The 12475-nt window shown below is 32.8% G+C and overlaps 2 non-coding genes across 2 annotated transcripts; both read left to right on the plus strand.

The window, feature by feature from the left end:
- The first annotated feature begins 2255 nt into the window (after positions 1-2255).
- On the plus strand, positions 2256-2329 carry TRNAP-UGG (transfer RNA proline (anticodon UGG)). The gene has a single exon. It is a non-coding gene; the product is annotated as a tRNA-Pro (tRNA).
- Positions 2330-2491: 162 nt separating this feature from the next.
- Positions 2492-2565, plus strand: TRNAW-CCA (transfer RNA tryptophan (anticodon CCA)). Its single transcript has one exon. It is a non-coding gene; the product is annotated as a tRNA-Trp (tRNA).
- The last annotated feature ends 9910 nt before the right edge of the window (positions 2566-12475 follow it).

Below are 12475 nucleotides of genomic sequence, written 5' to 3' on the forward strand. Positions count from 1 at the left end.
CAATGACTAGAATTAAACGAGGATATATAGCTCGGAGACGTAGAACAAAAATTCGTTTATTTGCATCAAGCTTTCGAGGGGCTCATTCAAGACTTACTCGAACTATTACTCAACAGAAAATAAGAGCTTTGGCTTCAGCTTATCGGGATAGAGGTAGGCAAAAAAGAAATTTTCGACAGTTGTGGATCGCTCGAATAAATGCAGTAATTCGATCTAATAAGGTAGACTACAGTTATAGTAGATTCATACACAATCTGTACAAGAGGCAGTTGCTTCTTAATCGTAAAATACTTGCCCAAATCGCGATATTAAATAGAAATTGTCTTTATATGATTTCCAATGAGATCATAAAATACGAAGATTGCAAAGAATCCAGCGGAATGCTTAAAATGGAGTTCTCTGGAGAATGAACTCCGAGAAGGTAGAGTAGAAATTAGTATGATAAAATATGATAAAGTGGTCAAAATGAGCAAATATGTTCAATAAAAAAAAAACGATTTATTCTTCTTCCACTATTCTTTCTTTTTCTTACGACACGACAATCGAATCTAGATTTTCGGATTTTTCGAACAAAGAATCAATCTGCGGTTGAGTTTGGATTAGAATTTTAATTCAATTAAAGAGTAAGCTAAGTCTATTTATTCCTGGTTCTAAGACCAATAGTTCTAGCGGTCGACTCGCTTCTTTCAAATTGTTTCTCATTATTAAGAAAAGGTAACAAAGATAAAATACGAGCTTGTTTTATAGCAATAGTAATTAAGCGTTGCTGTTTTAAGGTCAATCTATTTACCCGTCTAGATAATATTTTTCCTTGTTCACTAATAAATCGACTAATTAAACTCATGTTTCTATAATCAATTCGATCCCCCGATGGAATCGGGGGCAAACGCCTACGAAAAGATCGTTTGGATTTAAGAAAGAGTCGCTTGGATTTATCCATGGTTTTTTTATTCCTTATCCCGAAAATCCTATTTCTTAATTCTAAATCATTTTAGATCCGATCGAAATAGGATTTGGTTTGTTTATATTTAAATCTAAAATATGTCTAATATATGTAATTTTTCATCTTCCTTGGATTGGAAAAGGGTGACACACAGCCGATCGGTTCGATCTATTTCTTTATCTCCCCATGAATCGTATGTTTGTAACACCGGGGACAGAATTTTCTCAATTCCAATCGACTAGGCGTATTGTGTCGATTCTTTTGAGTAATATATCTGGAAATCCCTATTGATTCCTTATTAACACCGTTTCGAACACAACGAGTACATTCCAAAATAACAGTTACTCGGGCATCTTTACCCTTGGCCATGAACCTCCCTTGGATTTTTGATTCACGCAACTCTTCCATTTTCCGATCCAAAATGAAGAAAAAAAGAAAAATTGGTAACTCGAAATAAAATTATGAAAGATTTCGTTACAATCAAATATTAAAATATAGTAATACAATAATTTCTAAATTTAGAATCGCAGTACAGTTTTTCATTTAAGTATTTTGTATGATATTGTTGCCCTAGCCATCACATTTTCATTTTCGTTCTCACTCTTTTATTAATTAAATTTGAACCTGGCGCCGCGTCCGAGTTTGACTGAGGTTGAATCCATTTTGATTCTTTCTAACTTATTCTAAGTCTAAAAACTCTAAAAAAAAGAAGGGGGAAGGGGATTAGTCAAAGATATTTGATTGTTTTTCTAATCTTCTTCACCCCTTCCCAAGTCAATAACTAGAATGAAAAAAACGGGAATACCAACGCATCCGGGAATAAACGATTGATCTCGATTAATAGACCCGCTAAAGCCCCGAACCATATAGTACTTACTACCGGTGCCACGGAGAGATATGTTTTTAGATCTCGCATTGAAAACCCTCCTACTTTATAGTAATTTGTAATACATACTGGTATTACATACCATCAAATGTATATATAGTTAATAACCGCTTGTATTGTCCGCGGAATTCCTAATTCAAATTGAAATGTACAACAGTTCAATTCGGTAGATATTCCCTTTTTTATTAAAAAAAATATGTAGCTTTCCGCCCCACCCCAAATATTCATTTTTCTTTACGGCGGATTTAATATTTATTATTTCATACGTATATAAGTCTTTTTATTATTTTTATTATATTTTATATATGATATGAGACAAAAAAGAAGAAATGGCAAGATAATTTGTGTATACCAATGGAGGAAATAAATAAAAAATGTGGAAAACAAGACAGGGATTCTCTACAATAACACTGTAGACCAATTGAAAGGGATGTAGCGCAGCTTGGTAGCGCGTTTGTTTTGGGTACAAAATGTCACGGGTTCAAATCCTGTCATCCCTACCTATTACTTATCTTCTGAACAGTAACGAGGAATCAATTGAGATCCATAAAAATTGAACATACATATATCGAATCAATCTTTTTTTATTTAATTTTATGATATTCTCTATGATAATATATGTATCGAAGATATATTCGGGTTGCTTTTAGTTTGATAATAAAACGCTCTTAGTTCAGTTCGGTAGAACGCGGGTCTCCAAAACCCGATGTCGTAGGTTCAAATCCTATAGAGCGTGATTCGATTCTTGTTGTTGTTAAATCAAAATGATACTGAAATAATTCAACAGAAATCAAAATTTTACCTCCTATAAAGCAAGTAGGGGGTCAATCAAAAAAAAGAACTGTTAATTAATCAAAGGTCCAACTGATCCCCCCGTCTGTATTGTAAATATGCGGTCACAAATAATCCAGCCAAAGTAATAGGAATTAGACCTAATACGATTCCAAATAGAAAAACTTCAATCATTTCAATTTAGTTGAACGAGGAAAAGGAGAGGTAATATCTATCCTTAAAATATTAATCGGTATTGCCCATGAATCTCAATGACCAAGAATTCGAAATTGAATTGACAAGGTAAAGAACTCTACAATATATAGAATATATTGAATAACACCGAAATCTTTCTTTTTTTTGAATTGTGCATTCAATGAATTTTAATCAAATAAGTCGTATCTTGTTCAGACCGATAAATAGAGCTGAGGTTATAGTTAAAACTGCTAGTAGAAAACCGAAATAACTAGTGATAGTAGGCATGACGAGGCTAAATGAAATACGTTATTTTTATCCATATGTTTATAAAGCACTTCCCTAAGTTTCTATTTTTGAAAGATACGCGGATGGATAAGTAAAAATACTAATTGAAAAAATATATTCAATTGAAAGTTTTTGATTCATCTATTATTATGATTATAGATGATACTAACAAAAATCTTGTGACATAGGTAAGAAATCAATTCATCATCTGTCTCTCTATCCCGCAATTCGGAATCAAGGGATTCATTGAACAACTCTTGAGTTTTCAAAACAAATATTCTTATTATAAAGAATTTATAAACAATAATTTAATATATAAATCTAGTAAATATATAAATCTATTAAATGGATTCTAAATAATTAGAAAGAAAAAAAAAAAAAAAAAAAGAAAAATAATAAATAAACTATGTTGTGTAACTTGATTCCAAAAATGAAATGCTCTTTGAATCGCTGAAGAATGAATGACCTTATAATGCCCTTTATTTATGAAATTGTATTCCCACTAATTAGATTTTATGTAGTGGGTTCATTTCCATAAAATCTTTTTTAAAAAGAAAAAAAGTATCGCACGATCAGATCACTCGAAACTAGGTTCTCCATTTATTCTTATTCTTTCCATATTAAAAACATTCTTCTAATTAGTTGAAGAACGATCGTTTGAGTCTAATATAAAACAATAATGCGTGCATTACGAATATTTATTATTCTTCTATTCGTTGTTCTGTTTCGTTCATCGAATCCTATGTACTACTGTTACTTGTTACTGGACGACTAACCAATTCCTTAAAATAAAAAAAGATTCAAACAAAAATATAACTACAAACACAAAAGAAATATTTCGAGATTTCACGTCTAATTTCATTGAATTTTGGGACTATTAGAATCTGCTTCCTAAATTATTATAAACCAACCAGTCGGATTCACATTTTACCCAATCTTCGCTTTCTAGCCCGAAGCCAATAACCGATAGAATCCTTAATACTACAGACAGGCATTTTCAGAATTTTCTATTGAATGAATGGTATATGATTCTACATCGACAAGCAGCAAGAAAAGAAGAAACAAATTATATTATTTAGTTTTAGTGCTTCATTTTGATACTTATTGTGAAATTGCGTTGCTGCGTCAGAAGAAGGATAGCTATACTGATTCGGTATACTCTAAAAACACCCTCGGTACAATATTGACGATCTTACAAAGATAAAATTTCAGTTAATTTCCATTTACTGATCTCATCTTTTACGGAATCGATCCCCCTTTTGACTGTACAAGAATATGTGGAGCTCGGCATGTCTGGAAGCACAGGAGAACGTTCTTTTGCTGATATTATCACCAGTATTCGATACTGGGTCATTCATAGCATTACTATACCTTCTCTATTCATTGCAGGTTGGTTATTCGTCAGCACGGGTTTAGCTTACGATGTTTTTGGAAGCCCTCGTCCAAATGAGTATTTTACAGAGAGCCGACAAGGAATTCCATTAATAACTGGCCGTTTTGATTCTTTGGAACAACTCGATGAATTTAGTAGATCTTTTTAGGAGGACCAAATGACTATCGATAAAACTTATCCTATTTTTACAGTGCGATGGTTAACTGTTCACGGACTAGCTGTACCTACCGTTTCTTTTTTAGGGTCAATATCAGCAATGCAATTCATCCAACGATAAACCTAATCCGAATTATAGAGCTATGACACAATCAAATCCGAACGAACAAAATGTTGAATTGAATCGTACCAGTCTTTACTGGGGGTTATTACTCATTTTTGTACTTGCTGTTTTATTTTCCAATTATTTCTTCAATTAAATAAAAGAAAATACTAAATAATAGTACGAATTATCTTATCCCATTCGGAAGGATATCATCTCATAATTATCTATGACTGTTTCTGTCTCTAGCACGACCACTTGATGAAATGGGGAGGGAAGTGGGACAAATGGCCGAGACTACTGGAAGGATTCCTCTTTGGATAATCGGTACTGTAACTGGTATTCCTGTGATCGGTTTAGTTGGTATTTTCTTTTATGGTTCATATTCCGGCTTAGGTTCATCTCTGTAATAATCGGATGAACTGAGTTGGAGACATGAAAGCGTAAGAACTCAACAGGATCCCCCTCAAATCAGAAAAAAAGAGGGGGTAGGTCCCGTTGAGCTCTTACTAATTAGAATTAGACTAATTTATTCATATAAATGAAAAAATGGATCTTTCCTATTTTTTCAAAAAACTTCATTTCTTTCTGATTCTGAATTGCTTCAAAAAAAAAATTGATTCAGACCATCTCTTTCGCGATCGTATCGGTCGATACTTTCATTTCAAAGCGAAAAAAAGAAAGAGAGAATCACTCGATTCCCTCTTTCTGGATGATACAATCCCAATATAACAATATTATATTTCTATCGATCAGATATCACAAACCCTTTAAATAGATTAAAATATACTAATAGAATTTTCTATAGTTATTTTAATATAAAATAGAATTGAAAAATTCATTGAATTTGTTCACTACTTATGTAATAAATCGAAAAAAAGGTTCTGATAAACCGGGAAAAATTGAAACTAAGAATAGAGATCTTTGACGAACGGGATCAAGAATAATTCATTAGTTTATTATTTCGACACCAGAACAAGAAAAGGAATTTTTCTGGTATCGAATACTAGAAAGATGCATAATTCCTTCTAGAATCCTTTGTTCCCTTCATTTTTTTTCTATTCTCCATTTACTTATCTTATTTTTAATATCTACTCTATTTTTATTCTATTAGAATAAAAATAGACACATTCAATGACATTTCAATCTGGCACCAGTGACATAATAATCATAATAATACCGCTCCTATTTGTATTGTAAAAAACAAAGAAATAAAGAAGAGGTAAAATAGTCTTCCTGACAATATAATATCCATACTATGACTAGTAATGCGGTACAAGTAATTACCGAAATAGGGTCGAAAAAGAATAAAAAAAAAAACAAGGGAAAAAGTTTTTCATAATTTTTTGATCATACATAATTAAATTATAGAATTGCCAACAAGAATTTGGTTTTTTTTACGAACTTTATTTGATAAATCCCCAGATTTAGAAATTCATTTCGGACAATTGAACCTTCTCAAACTGTTTCTTTTTAAGAACTAAAAAGATTTGTGCCAAAATAACAGATGCAAAAAAGAACAAAAGGCCTTGGACACGTAATGGATCTTGAAGGACGATTTCCGCATCTCCCTGACCAAATCCTCCCACATTAGGATTACTCGTTAATGGTTGATCAAGTTTGATGGATTCGCCCTCTGAAACAAGAAGTTCTGGTCCTGGAGGGATAATATCAACCACTTGACGCCCATTCGCTGCATCCACTATGGTTATTTCATATCCTCCTTTTTCTTTTCGTATTATTTTGCTTACTATCCCTGCTGCTGTAGCATTATAAACATTATTATTACTCTTACTCCCGTCGGGATAAATCTGACCCCTTCCCCTGTTCCCGCCTACGTATATGGGATATTTTAAGAAGTGAACATCTTTCTTAGTCGCAGGGTCCGGGGAAAGAATAGGAAAGGTGATTTCACTATATTTCTGACCAGGAACAGGACCTATCACAAGAATATTTTTTTTAGTGGGACGATAGCTCTGAAAAGAAAGATTGCCCATCTTTTCTTTAATCTCGGGAGAAATACGATCGGGGGGGGCTAATTCAAACCCCTCGGGTAAAATAAGAACAGCCCCCACATTCAAACCACCCTTTTTACCATTCGCAAGAACTTGTTTCAGTTGCATATCATAAGGAATTCGAACAACTGCTTCAAATACAGTATCAGGAAGTACCGCTTGTGGAACCTCGATATCCACGGGCTTATTAGCTAAATGGCAGTTGGCGCAGACAATACGGCCGGTTGCTTCTCGTGGATTTTCATAACCCTGTTGTGCAAAAATGGGATATGCATTTGAAACGGGTGCCCAAGTTATTATATATATCATGAGTGATACGGAAATAGATCGAGTAATCTCTTCCTTTATCGAAGAAAAGGTATTTCTAGTTTGCATGGTCCAATCATTGAGCCCAAAAATTTCTACAATAAAATTAGGTAGGTCCCTAGTATAGTTCCCTATCCATGATTCTGCTATTTACTGAAATAAAGTTACTCGAATATAGGAGGCATCCTTCGCGATGGGTAGAAGGAATAAGTACAATTTTGAATGTTTTACTTATGTACAAAGTAACAAACATTATATTTTTCAGTCATTCATTGAATGATAAATCACTACAAGTGAGGGAGATACACGATTTAAATAACGGAAGATCCAATATTTTAAAATTGTGTCAAGAATGACTGGAAAAGTGGAAACAAGACCGGATATAATTTGATCGTTATGAGAAAATCCAAAATCTTTGTAGACAGAACCAATCATTAGTTCCCAACCATGGGGTGAATGAAATCCTATACATAAATCAGTTAATAAAAGAATAGAAAAAGCTTTTATTGTGTCGCTTAAGTTATATAGGAACTCTTGAACCCAAGAGTTAAGAATAACAAGTTCTTCATTACCAAGAATAGAATAACCACTTAGAATAACGAAACAGATTATATTTGTCGAGAAGTGCAAAATCATATGGATACGATCCTCATTGTGCATCTTGATCAATTGGATCGTTTCTTTGTAGATTCCGATACGAAGCTTTTGTAGATGTGTTTCTGGGTATTCCTTTAGCATTTCGTCCAAGAGAAAGAGTTCCTCTAATTCTAGAACTTTTTTTATAATACTCTTTTCTTGAATATCATTCAAAAAAATTTCGGATTGACCAGTATTCCACCAATTAGTAACCCAAGATTCTAGGCTTTTATTAAATGAAAGAGAGATCCACCAGGGCAAAAATACTATAGATGCAAGATATAGAAGGGGAATGAATGCTTTCTTTTTTTCCATTTTTTCGTCTTTTATTTTTTAATGAACTCACTTCATTCGTTAACTCTCTACACTACTAATATTTATATCAAACATAAGTTCTATTACAAGTCATATGCATACTATTATGAATCCATTCCCTGTTTTTTAGTTTTTGATTTGTGATTTATTAGTTAATCCTTGAATTTCGAAATAATACAGAAAGAAAATAACAAAGAATCCACTTTTTTTTGTTACTGTGCAGTTGATTTACATACGGATCAAAATTTCGGACAAAGAAAGTTTTCTGGCTGTTCCGTATACGTCTGCTTTGGGTCAAATGAGCATTCTGAAGAAATTCCAGTTAAGTTATATATACTATTACTATGGTCTATAAAAAAGACTATTCTTTCATTTCAGTTTTATCCCTCTTGCTACGAACAAAATTCATTCTGAACTTCATTTTTCAAAAAACTTCAATTGGTACACGCAAGAAATAGGCCAATTCGGCAGCCTTTTGCTCAATTTCTCGTGGGGTCAGATTCTGATCGGTACGCGTCAAGGGAATGGCCCCTTGGCCTCTTATTTCCATATAAAGGACACGACGTGCATAAATACCCTCTTTAACTTCTATTCTGATGGACTGAATGTCTTTCATAAGGAATCGTAGGAAGATTCGACGATTTTTTCCAGGAAACCCCCAACGAAAAATAGACACTATTTCTTCTTTTCTATCGAATCGATCATAACCGCTACCTACATTCCACAAAATTGTGCACCACAAATAGGAGCTAATAAAGAGACCGGCAATCCCATAGAAAGACATTACGATCCCCTGTGGAAAAAAAAATTATTTGCTGAGACGGAAATAAAGCTATCAAATCCCTACCAAGATAACTGGAAGTTCCAACCAATAAAAACCCTAATGAACCTAAAAAAAGGATAAAGGCCCAGCAGAAATTGCTGATTTTTCGAGATCCTCTTATAAATTCTATCCATATACGTTCTGATCGCCAATTCATACTAGATCTCGTTGCATTTTATTGGAATTAAGAGAATCAAAAAAAATCTATTTTACTTTTTTTGTTTCCGAAGTAACTCTAATCAACTAGCACTATTTTGATGTGAACCTTTACTTTAGATCTAAGTAATTCATCGAATTACTTAGATCTAAAATAATAACATCACCTTTATATGATTCCCTATAGATACCTACATCCATATAGGTATATTGATTTTATATCTCAAACATTTGTCGCCCGATCTCTTATCTATTTTCTATTTTGAAACTTATCTATTTTCTATTTTGAAATACTTCTAATTGATTTCCTCAGATATCATGTTTACGTATGTATAATCGCTTATGTTTGGAGTAAGCCACATGTTAGATTCTAGTCTACTAAATAGATAGCTGTGTTATCGTCAAAGTCTAAGTTTTGAAAAAAAAAAATAGACAGCATATTTAAAAAATCTTGTTTTTTTGAACATGAAGAAATAAAGAAGCCATTGCAATTGCCGGAAATACTAGGCCCACTAAAGGCACAAAAATAGAGGGTAAGGTGGTGAGAGTTGTCATAGAATGGATACCTCGACTTAATATTTTCATTGTTATATTAATAGTTTTACCTGTTATTTATTGATTGTTATAAAAGGTATCTTATAATTATACTAATTCAATATATAATTATACTAAGTAATATCTACGTGAGTATATATAGAAAAGGAATGAGGAATGTCGAATTAAATAAATGGACTTACTCATCTTTCGACATGAGATATATGTATCATAATAGACGTTTGCATTATTTTAGTTATTATCTTGTCTTAGCATTTTTTTTTAATAAAATTTCATAAAGATTTTCGTACAAATTCCCAAAAAGGTAGTTATAATCCGATCCAACAACAAGGATTCTTAGTAAAACTAGAGATCCGCTAGAGATGTAGAAAGATGCAAGACTCTATGCCGCTATTTGCTATAGTTGAAGTATATATACACATGTAATGTTAAGAAGGGAGCATGAAATTCATTTTCTTCCCCGTGCCAAATTTTGCGGAAGAAATAAAAAAAAAAAGAATTCATTTTTTAAGTTAAGTAAGGCTTTACTTGATTGAATTTTGATTCGAGGGAACGAAAGCGTGGAGCTGAAATAACTCACTCACAACACCTTTTAAAGGATTACGTGGTACGATTAGATCGAATAAGCCCTTATCGAATAAAGATTCAGCCTCCTGTGAACCCTCAGGGACTGCCTTATTCAATGTTTGTTCAATTACTCTTTTACCCGCAAATGCGATGTAGGCATTCGGTTCGGCAATAATGATATCCCCCAACATACCAAAACTAGCTGTCACCCCCACCAGTAGTAGGAGATGTAAGGATTGCTACATAGAATAATTTTTTATTTGATTGATAATCATATAAAGCGGAAGATATTTTTGCCATTTGCATCAAGCTCAAACTTCCTTCTTGCATGCGTGCTCCTCCCGAAGCACACACTAAAATAAGAGGTAAAAATTGATTGGTAGCATACTCGATCAAACGGGTGATTTTCTCTCCTACTACGGATCCCATACTACCCCCTATAAACTGAAAATCCATAACCCCAATTGCTACTGGAATATCATTTAATTTACCTGTGCCTGTTTGAATAGCCTCAGTTAATCCTGTCTTTCTTTGATAAGAAGAAAGACGATCTTTATAAGTATAAAGTTGATTCTCCGAATCAAATTGAATGGGATCCAAAGAGACCATGTCTTCATCCATAGGGTCCCAAGTACCTGGATCAATCAAAAGTTCGATTCTATCTGAACTACTCATTTTCAAATGGTATCCACATTGTTGACAAATATTCATTTTTGATTTAAAAATTTTCTTATAATTTAATCCATAACAATTTTCGCATTGAACCCACAAATGCCTGTATTTTTTAGTTAGATCTAGATCATTAGAACGTTCTGTTGTAGTTAAATTTTTTCTATGCGTGCTAGTTCTTATACTGAAACTCTCACTTTGACTACTATTTCCACCTTCAGCACAAATAGAACTATAAATGTAACTGTCACTGTAATTGTGACTACCACTTAAAATGTAACTATCAATACAGATTTGAGTCCAAAGATAACTGTCAATGCAACTATTAATGTGATTATTCCAACTATATTTAGTATCATACATGTACTGATCATAGTGGGAATCATCACTCTTAGATACATTATTTTGATAAGTAGAGTTCCGAAAACTATAAAAAGAACTTTCTAGTTCACTTACAAAAGAAGGATCATTGTCAATCTCAAAAATTTGATTTTCAATATCCAAATAGATGGAATAACTGCAGCTATTACTATCCCTAACTAAAAAAGTGTCATCAGATATGAAATTCCGAATGCCGACTAAATCATCAACAGTACTGTAACTAGAATTGTAACTATCACTATGACTAGGAATGTTTTTATTCATATTATTTATAATTGATCCTTCACTTTCAATAGGACCAAGACTATTGATTGATTTATTTAGCCTACACCTGTATTCTAACTTCCCTTTAGACAACATCGAATTTAACCATCTTTTTTCCATAGAGCTTTCTTGCCCCTATTTACATGAAAATACAATAGCTGAATAGTCATTCGATAAAAAAGAAATCATTTAAATATCTCATTTCCTATCAGAATAGGATCTAAATCCAATCACTAGGATTATTAAGTATTAACGAGTCGGTCTTAAAAAAAAAAAGGTTCCGTTATATATAGTGAAGTGATACTTAGCGTTCTCTCAAAAGAGAATTATTTTTTTTTTTCAATTAAATCAATTCAATTATTAATTTATAAATAGTGGTTTCTCACCGGTTATGTCAAATTGTCAAATTCACATAAAAAAAATCGTTGTTATCCCTATGAATATGAAGAACTTTTTTCGTAAAATCTCGTCTACTAAAAAATTTGTATTCCAAGACAGAACAAAAAGGACAATATACAGGATGGGGTAGAAGAAGTTGTGATACTTGGCTCGATCCCGGATCTGAAACGACGCTACGGGATATAATATATTAAATATTAAATGACTACACCAATCCTAAGGATCCATAGGCTTAATTGCGGATCCAGCACAACAATAAAAATTTTTAAGTTGTTTCGTCTTATATTTTTATTTCAATTTTCTATTTTGTATATCTAGTAAAAAAGATATACAATAATATCTTTGTATTGTATTCGGCTCAATCCTTTTAGTAAAAGATTGAGCCGAATTTAGTTTAATTGAAAGTCAATTAAAAGAACGAAGAGTAATTACTGGATTACAAAGTATCCATTGCCTCAAATTGTATCCATTGCCTCAAATTCAAATTTGATCTCCTTCCATACTTCACAAGCAGCAGCTAGTTCAGGACTCCATTTACTAGCCTCACGGATAATTTCATTACCCTCACGAGCAAGATCACGTCCCTCATTACGAGCTTGTACACATGCTTCTAGAGCTACTCGGTTAGCTACGGCACCAGGTGCATTACCCCAA

The sequence above is a fragment of the Cucumis melo genome, unplaced genomic scaffold (assembly GCF_025177605.1).
Source record: "Cucumis melo cultivar AY unplaced genomic scaffold, USDA_Cmelo_AY_1.0 utg001906l, whole genome shotgun sequence".
NCBI classification, from domain to species: domain Eukaryota; kingdom Viridiplantae; phylum Streptophyta; class Magnoliopsida; order Cucurbitales; family Cucurbitaceae; genus Cucumis; species Cucumis melo.